Consider the following 12514-nt stretch of genomic DNA (forward strand, 5'->3'; position numbering starts at 1 on the left):
TGTGGTTTTTCTTACAAACGGGCCACCTCTACCATACTCATGTGTATGACACTACAGCTAACGTCTCTTGAATTCTCAGGAGGCCCAACAGACACGGACAACCCCTCACAGGAGAAAGGGAGGTCGGTCTGACCATAAAGCAAGCCAAGAGGTCTGCTCCTGTGCACACTGCACACTCCAAAAGGAGGCAGCGCATGTTTCTGTCAAGGGGGAGCCCGTTCACACGAGAAGGTGTCCAGATGGAGTAGAAAAGGCTGCAGGAGCCTGTGATGAAGTTTTCACCTTCAGACTGCAAAGTTTCCTATATCATATCTGAAGGAACAGGAAAGAACTCTGCAGTGGGAAGCACTAACATTCTTTGATTTATTTACAGAAATCCATGGTCAAAAAGTTTCAGTATACTAGCATAGTGATGATACAGAGGAAAAAACGGTCAAATAATCTAACCTTGACATGCAAAACAAATAAATATGAAATAACAAGTAAATATGTCTGGGCTAATGTGCATCAATTCAGAATGTAAACTTTACATTACTTTTATTGGGAAATAGCAAAATACAGAAGTAAATCTTAGAGCACCTAAAGTGTGTGTCACTCCACCCCCCCCTCACCCAGTTCCATCTTTCCCAACCTGCCTTTCTCTCTCACTGGACATTCTCCTATCCTTCTTTATCACGGACAGCAGCAGAGCTACTGTCATTTTTAAAGAAACCAAACAACCACGGTTTCACATATGGAACAGAACTTTCCTCACCACTGACCAAAATTCCTACTGAGATAACATGGAGCTCTGTCATTTGGTTACCACAGATGTAAGGCTGCACAACCAAAGCTTTTGACAAGCTCTTAAATAGGAATACAAATATATGCATATACGTCCCACTTCTAATGATTTTCCAAGGCATTTCTTCTTTTTCAAGAACTGATCAACTCTTGCAGATAGTTGATATCTTCGAATAGACTTCGATAAGGAAGGTAAGAGAAGATCTGTCAGAGGTCTCATTAATCCAGAAGGTGCAATGCCTAATTACCTGATCTTTGATGAAATTCAGCTGATTCATTAGATAAAAAACTATGAAGCTAATCTTGAAAGGAGACCAAATCCCTAAGTAGCCTGCTAGATAGACTTTCTTTTTAGACACCAATTCACTTTTCTCTAAATTGATCATAAGGCTTAGGTAAGAGGGAGATTAACCACCTTCCTAATGGTTTACTGCAGCTTCTTGGAAAGGCAAAGCTACTGGTAATCTGTTACCACGGATAAGGTGGATTTTTGATGACTAAAAGATATTGCTACTAATGTCAGTTGCGGGGGAGGAGGGTACAACGTAAAACAACACATCGTTGTGTTAAAATTCTTTTAAAGCATAACCAAGATATAAGTCATGGGCAAGTGTATTTGTGCAAGGCAAGATAAATTCTCTTCTCTGCCAACCCTCTCCTCTTCTTACTGCATTTTTCACTAAAGTTACGTAGTCTATAGATCACACAGTTACAGGACACTAATTACTCCTGAACTTTCTTTATACTTTGAGTGTTTCCAATGCACCTGAGTTGAATACCTGTAGCCAGAGTGAAAGATGTCAAGTAGAGAGATGCTGCTATAGATCTGGCAGTGTTTTTAACCCAAATCTTTGCTCTAGACAAACTTAGCTCCCAAATTCTATTTAAGGAAACTGCCTTCAATTGAGAAAGTGGAATATTGAGCTAGCTACATTTTGGTGGCACTTTTTTCTGAACAGAGTGTCAGAATTTTTGCAGTTGGATGGCAGCCGATAGAGTCTGGATTTCTCCCAAGAAAGAATGAAGTTTCGCTTCTTGCCTTCCCCTGGAGCTCCACATGCCTCCAGACATAGAGGAAAAAAAAAAACAAACAAACAAAAAAACACAACTAATTTTTGCCTTTCTCAAGATTCAAACAGTTGCTGCCTAGGGCCTTTTGCTACTAATATCTTTGTAGGAATACAAAGCTGAACAGGGCATTCTAAACCGAAGTTGCAGAATCTTCTCTTGAAAATTGACCAATTGATTTGGGTGTGAAACGGTTTCTTTTCCCAAGGAAAATCTCTTTTCTTCAGAAGAAAAGTCATGAAGACCCATAAAGTTCATAAACTCAGCCAAGACAAAGAACAAGCACAACTTTACAGACACAAGTTGTCAGAAGATGGGAGAACACAGAACTTCCACAGAAACCCTACAGGAAAGCAACACAAAATTCTCTCAGGCTTTGTAAGTGAGAATGAAGCAAAGGAATATCTGCGTCTCCAGGTCAGGAAGAAATGGTTATATCCATATATATTTTTATATACATCTGTATTTATAACAAAAGGTAGGATGACTGCATTTTCTTTGTTGTGACCAAGCGATGTTCTTCCATGACAGTAAGTCCAAAGGGAAAGGAGAAGGAACTCTGCCCATTAAAGGCTAGCAGAGAACAGTGGACTTAAAGTCCCATACACATGGAACCAGCAGCTGTGTACATCTACAACAGCAGATTCAGCCGGGCCGAGGAGGGTTCCCGAGCAAAAGGACAACAATCCGGCTCTGCTCGTACAACGTTAGGGCATTCAGAGCATCCGTTCCAACTAACAGCTCTTCCCCAGCAACTCCCGGGAATGTGTGGCAGTCAGCATGTTCCAGGAATCATTCCCAATACGCGGCTTTCAGGCAGCCACCCAGTTTTACAGGCTAGGACAGTTAACTAGCACAGATGTGTGTGCTGCTCCATGGGGTCAGTGACTGGGAACATGCAATTTACTACCAGAGAATTGCGCATTTTTGTCTGTAAGCTTTTTTTTTTCCTTAAATCTCTTCTGACTACATCTGCTCTTGCACCTCCTTTTTGTGTACTTTACAAATACTGTGACTTATCTGTCCTGAGAAAATCTCCTTCCAAGTAGTGAAACCAGAGAAAGACTGGGAAAATAAATAAATAAAAGGCTAATGCTCTATCAAACAACTGCACAGTGAGATCAAAGGGCAAGAACAATTAGTTGATAATGAGGGTCACCAAGCTCTAAACATACATGCAAACATGTATATATGTACTTCACAAAGTAGTCTAAATTCAAGTGCACAAGACTACTTCGTTGTGTTTGGGTTTTTTGTTTGTTTGTTTTGTTTTGTTTTGTTTTTTTCCACTTATTTGCCAGAATCATCTGGTAGAATCAAAGTTTTCCTTTGACACATCAAAATGGCAATTTTGGAGAACACTTCAGAGATGTGAACATTTAGCTTAAAAAAAAAAATTACCTTTTGTAAAACACCTGAGACTAAGCACCAGCAATACACTTCATACAGTATGGAAATATTTTACACACGTATGTCAAGAATTACTCAGCACTGTAGAATGATTACTTAATTTTATAACAGAAAAGTTTATAGATGTATAACTTACCTTTAAGAAACAAGAGGAAATTGATTAATAAATCAATGCCTTTTTTTTTCTTACAATCTTTAAGGAGTTATTATATATGTCACTTACAGCATCAACTTAAAATAAAAATAGGAAACACTACCTAAAACAAAGTTGCAAATGAAAGTATAATGGAGATTTGTTGTTTTTCAAAGATGCTTTGATAATCTTTAGTAAATGAAAAAATTCAAACTGCAAACTCACCCTTGCATTCCAAGCCAGCACAAACCCTCCATATTAGAGGAAGGTAAACAAATGTTTGCCAAGCCTTTTTTTTTTTTTTAATACTCTCAATTAGCTAATGTCTCCTTTTTTTTTTTTTAAATACTTTTAATAGGCTGATCTAATACACAGGCCAATATTCCACATTAAGATACCACTTATCATTTTTACATTTGCTCCATCTCTCATAGAATGATTTTTATCTATTTCTGAGACACTACTAGCACGACAAAACTTGCATTAATGACAGATGAAAACATATATACTTTTACAAATATATGAAAGCTTGCAATCTCATTTCAAGCCATCTAAACATTTTCAATGTCCTTGAGGAAGCATGAAGATGAGTGAGCTAGCTACACTAAGCTACCATAAAGAAATATTTCATCAAAATAGGGTTGTATTCATCCCACTTCTTGGGCTTCTTATAATTTCTGTTGTCTGTACAGAGATCTTCATGTATTGTCAGAAATGGTTGCTTACTCCTCTGGGTTGGTGAGAAAGCCCTGAGGAACTGGACAATAATCACAGCATCACAATGCTTCTTCTCTATTCAAATGCCTTACTGCCTGCATAACCAGGTAAAACATAGCTTGTGTCCACAAACCAGGTAAGAATGAAATCAATTTCACCAACCTTTGCAGACCTGATCAGTCTACTGCATTTCCTGGAGAGCGCATGTATTGATCCTTCTGCATTATATTTCTGGGGCAGTGCAAACAAGTGGCAAGATCATTGCAGGATATTGACCTCAAATAAGCAAGATACATGAATACAAAAATTCTGAGATGTTAGAAAAGATGCAGTAAGACAAGGTAACAGTGTTGGATTGTGTACCAAACTTCACACTGGAGTCTGTGTTCACACATGAAGTGGATTCAATAAGACAATGAAATGTTAGTAAGTTCGTAAAGATTTCTTCTAAGATTTGCTGAATTTCTTTGAAACAGTCAATATAAGAACCAAAAAAAACAGCTCTAGCACAAGCTACCAACCTGAGGGAACATAGACTTTAAAATAAAATAAAATCTTAAAGATCATACAGTTGAGACATGACAAAAAAAAAATACAGAAGAACTAGAACTAACTGGTACAAACAGAGCTTAATACTGTGCATGTATCCTCAGTTTTTTAAAGAAGTCTTAATAATTAGTTTGTTATGAAAACACAGGCACCAACAGATTGCCATGGCTGGGGGCAGGAGGCAAGGTGGAAATCAAGAACAAACCTCTATGTCTGAAACAAAATTACTGCCTCCTGTTCCATCTTTATAGCAAATACAGTAGAGAGATGTCCCTATCCTCAATCTAAAAAGAAATCTAGATCTTCAAAGTTTTTTAGGTACTTAACTCACTAAAATGTCAACAGTAATTAGATCCAAGTATCAATGCAGTGCTGGGCTTCAGAAACAAGGCCTCAGAATATCACATCAGTCGATCAACATATGTTGTGGTGCAAATTATCCACTAACTTTGTTGCCAAGATAACTGAAAGGTCAAAACAGCAAATTTCATGTCTTACCACCATTCATAAAAGCAAATAATTGTTTCTTGCTCTCTAATCTAATCATTGCCCGTAACAGTTCATCAACAAATATGCAATTCTGAAATTAGAACATCAAGATGAACACCTGAGAATTAAACATTCTCAGCTTCAAGTTATTTTCCAAGTTCAATTATTTTCCCTAATAGAGAAGGTTTTAACTAGACCCACGTAGATTATGCTTGAACTGCATCTAGTGACATAAAACATCTGATAAAGATGCCCTTAAATTGTCTTATAGAATTATCCACATTAACAAGTATGGATTGTTGATTGCCTATTAAGACAGATATCATCATAAAACCTGGTGAGAGGAACACTGACTTTCCTACATACACCTAGGCAAAAAGCTCCACAATCAAGTTTTAGACGATACTATGTTTATTCCACAAGCTGGTAATACCAGCTTGGTGTAACAGTTGGCATCAAGCTATGCAATGAGCATGGTCTCCACTGCCTGAAGTAACATTTAATATAAAAGTACTAATAACTGTGTATCAAGGGTTGAACTGAACTGACTAAAAACAGAGAAACAGCAGTTTTTAAGATACCACAATGCACAATTTCAGCAAGAAACATGAACAGTATTTACATAGTTCCTCCATCCTACCTGCATGATAAAAAAGCACCAGCAGAATCCCCATTAGGAACTACCAAGTACTACTAAGGACAGGCTCTTAAGACAGCCATCCTAGGGCCTCATGCACTGTATCTTGAAACCTAAGCCCTAAAGAATATAACTTACGAGATGGAGAGAGAGGACATTTACATCGGAGTGCATAATTTATAAAATAGGAGGCACTAAGGAATTAGAGAAGTGCATGTTTAACTCAAGCTACTATTAAAGCTTGTCTAGTGCTAGAACTAGTCCAAACTGATGAGTTTAGGGTACTCCACCTCCACAGAGAGCAAACCCAAATAAAGCTATTGCTGTGCGCTTGTACCAATGAAAGATTTCAACCCCGGGATGTAGTTTAGGAACACAACACTTGAGAAATGATTCTTAGAAAGCTGTAAAGGGCAAGCTCCCGAACTAGCACTGCCCGGTGCTGAGCTCAAGGGAAGAAGCTCCCGCTGTATGGAAACTGCAGGTCCCTCTGCAGGAGGCACGTGGCTGCGTGTCATCTCACAGCCCCTGCCCCACTCCTAGCAGCACTCCAGTGCCTCCAAGCCAGGCAAATAAAATCACTTCGTGAAAGAAGTTTGCTTCTCCAAGCACACAAACGGGACAAGAAAGCTCTGTCTGCTGTACAGCACGAAGCATAAGGCACAAATGCTCACACTTGCAAATGCCATAGCCAGAAAGTCACCGTGATGTAGCACAGTGCCGAGTACATTAACAGCTCTAAATGCGGTCTGGCCACCACGAGAACCTTTCCTTCTCATTCACGAGCTGAACACGCCGACACCACAGGTGACTTTTCATTACAGCTGCTCATCTGATGACTTTAAGGCCTTCAGAAAGACTTTGTGTCTGTAGTATGATGTTCACTGTAGACCGCAGACATTCTCAGTGGACTGAGCAAAAATGCTGGAAATAGGCAAACACTTCTTACACACAACAACTTTTATAATAGTTAAGATCATAATTCTTAATCTGAACTTTTGTTCAAAATCAAATATATGCTCAAGTCTAAACGAGTCTTTGCTCTTAGAAATAGGTAACAGAAATAAACTTCAGCCTTGCAGTATCACTAAAGCTGAATTGTTAATTCTAATTCAGAGGAAACATCCTTGTCAGTTAATACTTTGCTGAAAGTTACTTCAAAAAAAGTTTGTTTTTAAAAACAAGATGGCCACATAAATCAGGATACACAATTACTGTTCCAAGATATTAAAACTATAGCTGTGTATCTTTAAGACATTTACATTTGAAGCATTATGGAGCAACATGAAGCTTCCTGAAGTGCACGCTTGCTCTGACTCCTCTCCCCTGATAGCACACTGAGCCGACAACACCGCAACTCCAGCAAGGCAGGAGAGGGAGGATCAGCTACAGCAGCTGAACTCTGCATCCCTGCCTCTCCCTGCTCCTCCAAGGAAGGCAGCTGCTGTTGGCTCCACCATCAAGGGCCCCCAAGCCCCACGGAGTATTCGTGTCAACCACCCCTAAAAAACAGCCTAAGAACGAGAATTTCGATTCATTCTGCTGCAAGGCACAAATGATAGCTTCAGAGGGAGAACAACCCGAGACAACCACACACGTAACTTTCTACAGGAATTCAAACCTATCAGAGTTGCTCTCTCTTAAGGGGAAGCAAATTAAATAAAAACCAAAACCTCTACAGATTTTCTATTTTAGACGTTTCACTCTGTTCCTAAATAAGTAGCATTCTCTATAAGGGCAGGCTTCCACAACAAAACCCAGAAACAGTGAGGGTTTTTTAAATCATTTGTTTCCTCTTTGGGGAGGACTGAGGCTGAAAAATTCAATCTTCTATATCACAGGTACTAAGCAGTTTTGGAGGAGGGGAAAAACTTTTTTTTTTTTTTTTTCTAAATAGGCAACTTCTTTTTAAATATGGATGCAGGAATCTAACTTTAGCTGTCCAGGTTTTCACATTTCTGATCTCAGATGCAGAAAGTAGAGCATTAATCTAGTCTCTTGACTTCAAGGTTATCATTCATTGAGGTCAATGACTCCATCTCTGAAAAGCAGAACTTCCACTTTCAGCATGGTAACTGTTGCCTTGCAGTAAGCAACTGTGTTCAACCCCTTTCTGCCTGCTTTCTCACAGCTGCTGGCAGAAAGCTAACAGCCAGAAAGACAGCACAAACAGCTCCTGCTAAGGGAGTTACCTATGTAAAAATAGTGGTTAACTCTAAAAGCATTCTTACTCATGCAAAGAGCTCACCAGCCATCTATATTTAAAACTAATACTGCTAATAAGCAGCCCTGTCTCTTACATTATTTTCTCTGCATCTTCCTTTTGGGGGATGAAAATGAAAAAACCTGCACGCTCAAGACCTGAATAGCCGAGACTGACTGCCTACAACGAGAGAGTTAAACATGTGACAAAGTTACTGACAGAATCAGTCCAACTGGAATAAAAGTCACCAACCAGAAACAAAACCAGAACCAGCTCATGCCATGCTTCAGCATGGAATTAGCTCACAGGCCAAACATTTGCTCCTTTTTAATCCGATTCTGGTTTTATGCCAACTGCATGTACATCTCACAAAAGGGACTCCAGGTATGCAGTTACCTAAGCGGAACCACAGATACTGGCACATTCATCAGCTCCACAACAACTAAATCCAGGTAAGTGAGAAAAAGGTGATGCCCTAGTAAGTTCCTGAAATTTCCTGGAAAAAGTTGAAACACCACTACAGCTACCTCAGAGGCTGAATGGCAGATCTAGTATAATGTAAAGCAGGGCAACTTCAAAATACAGAGCAGCAATATTAGACAGTTTTCTTCGGACTATGCTTTTTTATGACTTTTTTTTTTTAGTTAGAGTTTTTTGTATATTTGCTTTCAATACTCACATATGAAGCATTCTTTAAAACAGCCATAGGTTTAATGAAATCTGTACCTGAATTATTATGAATATAAGACGTGAGTCATGGCCCAATTCTAAATCTTCATTCTACTCTTACATAAAACTAACACCTGAATACTTGCAAGAGTCATCCTGATCCAAGAACTTCCCCAGTCTTTATTCTGCATTTGTTAGATTTTAATAAGCAACTAGGGAAAAAATAGCTACAACGTAAGCATTTACTATTTCATTGATCTAGCACCAATGCTATTGAGTAGTATCGGAATGGGCTTTTTTTTTTTTCCCATATTCCAAACATGAGCATTATTTTAAAAAGGTTAAGAACAATAGGATCACTTCCAATGTTTCTTCAAACATGAATATAACATTTTCACATTCCCTATCACTTGCTTGAATGTCAACGTCTCTGATGTGTTCAACATAATTTCACGCTGAACAGAAGAATTTGATACAATTATTTTGATGTTTTCAGCATGCATGATGTTTTTCATACACATCTATGAAAATGTGAATGTGTTCAAAATGAAGTTAATATACGATAAATTCTAGCACACAAAGATAAAATAACCATTCTACACTTTTTAATTATATTACATGATGAAATCTCTGGATGATATCATGTAGGCACAAGAATTGGACAAAATATTATAGAAAAAAATCTATGTAAAACATAACTGATAAGTTATCCTATTTTCTTGTTGCCCTTAGCATACAGAAATACCCCAATGATGCTCAATGATCTTGTGGGAGACCTAAATCAGGAAGAAATACCTGTTGTGTTTTAATATAAAATTCATCACCACCAAAAAGCAGTTCAGGACATGCAGCCATGCAACTTTTTCCTTCCTTTCTGCTGTCAAGAACAACGCTTCTCCAACAGTAACTGTTAGCAGTTACTCTGAGAGAATTGGTGTGTGGTGTTTCATTCCTTCAGAGTGGATCCTTCTGGATCTCATACATCTGGTTTAGTAGATTCACACTGGTCCCTCATATGCTCAACTGAGAGGCAAGTCCTTTTCTGGCATAGGTCAAGAAAAGACAACAGGCTGTAAGCTCTTCAAAAGCTTAAAAGATCAGACAGTTAATTATTCTTAATTATATATTCCTAGGCCACAGCTAACAAGAAAAAAATCAAAGCCAAAACAAGGAAGTTCTTTGTTTTAAAACCAATTCATTTTTATAAGATAAGCTCTACAAAGAGAGGGAAAAAAGCACCAAGAGCAACAACAAAAATAACCACACAGTGCTACTCTACTTGGCAGGTGCAGCACAAGACGTGGCAATTAATTTTAAAATGTACTCTTTTAAATGCAAGATCAATCCTTGCTTGTAAGTACGCAGCACAATCCCAAATCTGATGCTACCACACTATAAAAAGTAAACACTTGCTAATACAATTATCAGCATAATTGTAGTATTAATAATAGCTACCACTGTAAAGGCAGCAATAGCATTGCACTTACGGTTCCAACTTTTCAGACACTGCTCTGGAAGAGATTAACTCTCAAAGAAGTAAAAAAAAAAAAAAAAAAAAAAGAACACTACACATTCTGAAAATACACTTTTAACATAAACCTCATTCTAAGGCATTACCTTTGTTATCACATATTTGTGATGCACAAGCACGTCTGAAATATAAATTTAGCTCTTCCTATAATTAACTGAATGCCCAGCTTTGCTTTTTGCAAAGTACTTCACAGAAAAACCACGTAAGTCCTGTAGCCCTCCAAACAGTTCCCTTCTCTGATTGTGTCCTACATAGCACAGGTGCTAAGAGCACAGCAAAATCTCTCTCTCTTCTGTGACAATGAAACATATCACCATCTTTAAAAGAAAAGAAACAATATAATGAGGGATACTGGAAAAAGTGAAAAAATAGGTCTTCCTGAGGGGGATTGTTTTCCTTGGTTATGCTGCAGTTAATTCCAGGGTTTTTGAGTAGGTCAGTTTCCAGTGAGATGAAGTGATGCCCACTGTAACAAAGAATTTATTTATTTACCCTATACAAGCTCTCATTCTTTACCCAAGGGTAGCTTAAACATTACCAAGCATCTCTGAAACCCCAGATCAGTCACCCTCAGAAGCCGCGCCTTGTTAAGGATGCAAAAGGAACCACCCTCAGTAACCACAAAACCTTTCAATTTCTGGCCTGCGCTCTCACCAGCTACTTTGAACTTGCAGCAGGTATCAGAGTCATCACATGACTCTTGCTGTTACTGTACCAGAGAATAACTGCAGTACATTTTCTCACTCCAAGGCATACAAATCATCTTTGTTCTTAGAACCCCAACATACGGCTATTGGCTCTCCTAATAAATGGAGAGCTGCAAATCAATCTTACTTGTTTGATTTCCAATTTAAATGGCACATCAGAAGTCCAAAAGTCTTTGTCAAGATACCACTGACTTTCACTCTGTACTTATCATGAGACTTCTAAATGAAGAGTTTGGGCTTTAGTAGATAGAATTACTACTAAAAACACTGCCTTTCAAAATCCCGTATACACTTCTATTCTTTAAGCTCGTAATTCTACAAGCTCACCATCATCAGAAAACCTGACCAAAATTTAAAATAAAACTTTAGCACTTTCAATGTGATTAATGTGTAAAAATACTAAACTTAACCCTGTCAAACAGTATACAGGTTCTACTTTGTATCATCATCTCTCTGTTCCATTGTGGCATGAATACTTTTAGTCTTTCAAACCTCTTTCTCAGTATTTAAATTGGGCTATATTTTAATCTACACAGCAATAAGCAAATGACATACAAACTAATAAGTTGCTATGACTGCCAACTTGAGAGAGCTCCACAAATTTTACAGGACACAAAAATATTTACTTTTAAGACTTTAACTGCTATCCCTCCGTATACATAACAAATTAAATATCATCCCTTCAGAATATTTTTCTTTCTCCTCTTCTTTGCCGTACCTCTTTTTATACTCTTTTTAGGACCAGTTTTACTTGACTTATCGACATACAATTTACTCACATACAACTGAAATGAACAAATGCTTAGTTTTCATAGAATGCAATATCCACTTACAGCATCTTGGCCTTAATCCAACATACTCCATGTAAATATACCCTGTAAAGCTGTTTATGCATGAACAGCTGATGCAACTGAAAACTGTCAATCAGGAGATGATCTGCATGCATACGTAAACGTATCTAGCTTTTTTCCTGACCTCAAGGATTCAACGGTTTTAAAGCAGAGCCAGCAAACGCAAGACCTGTCTTACACGCACTTCATTTGTCACGGGCCCCAAAACGTAAGCATTACATTGTTCTGCAACTTAAATATGGACACACAGGCATAAAGAACTACACCAATCCTCCTGTACAACCCAACTTCTACTCTGTTTCTGTTGATCATGATTTTTCATGTCAAAATATTAAAAAAATATTCAAGTATTTCCAGCAAAACAGTACTGTTACAAGTTATTTAATCTGCAAGTACACATGGGCCTTATTTTGCTTACCAGAAAACAGAAGAACTTCCTAAAACATCAATTTTAAAAATGAGTAATGAGTTAAAGATGTTCAAAGATCTTATCCTCAGTTCTTGAGAAGTCTTACAGTAGCTGGACATAAATACGTGAGGCATAATGAACTCCTAGCTATTTGTTTGGCATGCTCTTTCAGATGGATCCGTAACATTTCTTTAAAAGGAATTTAAGGAAAGATGGAAATAGAGTGTCACAAAACAGGTGACATACATCTCTTGGTAAGCAGGCAGCATTAAAAGGGAGGTAATAACAAAGAAGAAAAGATGAAAAGCAGTATATTTAGTTAGCATCCTTGAAAGCAAACCCTTTTTTCATTAAGGTT

At 37.9% G+C, this 12514-nt stretch overlaps 1 protein-coding gene across 2 annotated transcripts in view; it reads right to left on the bottom strand.

The window, feature by feature from the left end:
- Positions 1-12514, bottom strand: part of DYRK1A (dual specificity tyrosine phosphorylation regulated kinase 1A) — an 89612-nt gene that overhangs the window by 47052 nt on the left and 30046 nt on the right. The window lies entirely within an intron of this gene.

Source organism: Aythya marila (assembly GCF_965140915.1).
Source record: "Aythya marila genome assembly, chromosome: 1".
Lineage (NCBI taxonomy): Eukaryota > Metazoa > Chordata > Aves > Anseriformes > Anatidae > Aythya > Aythya marila.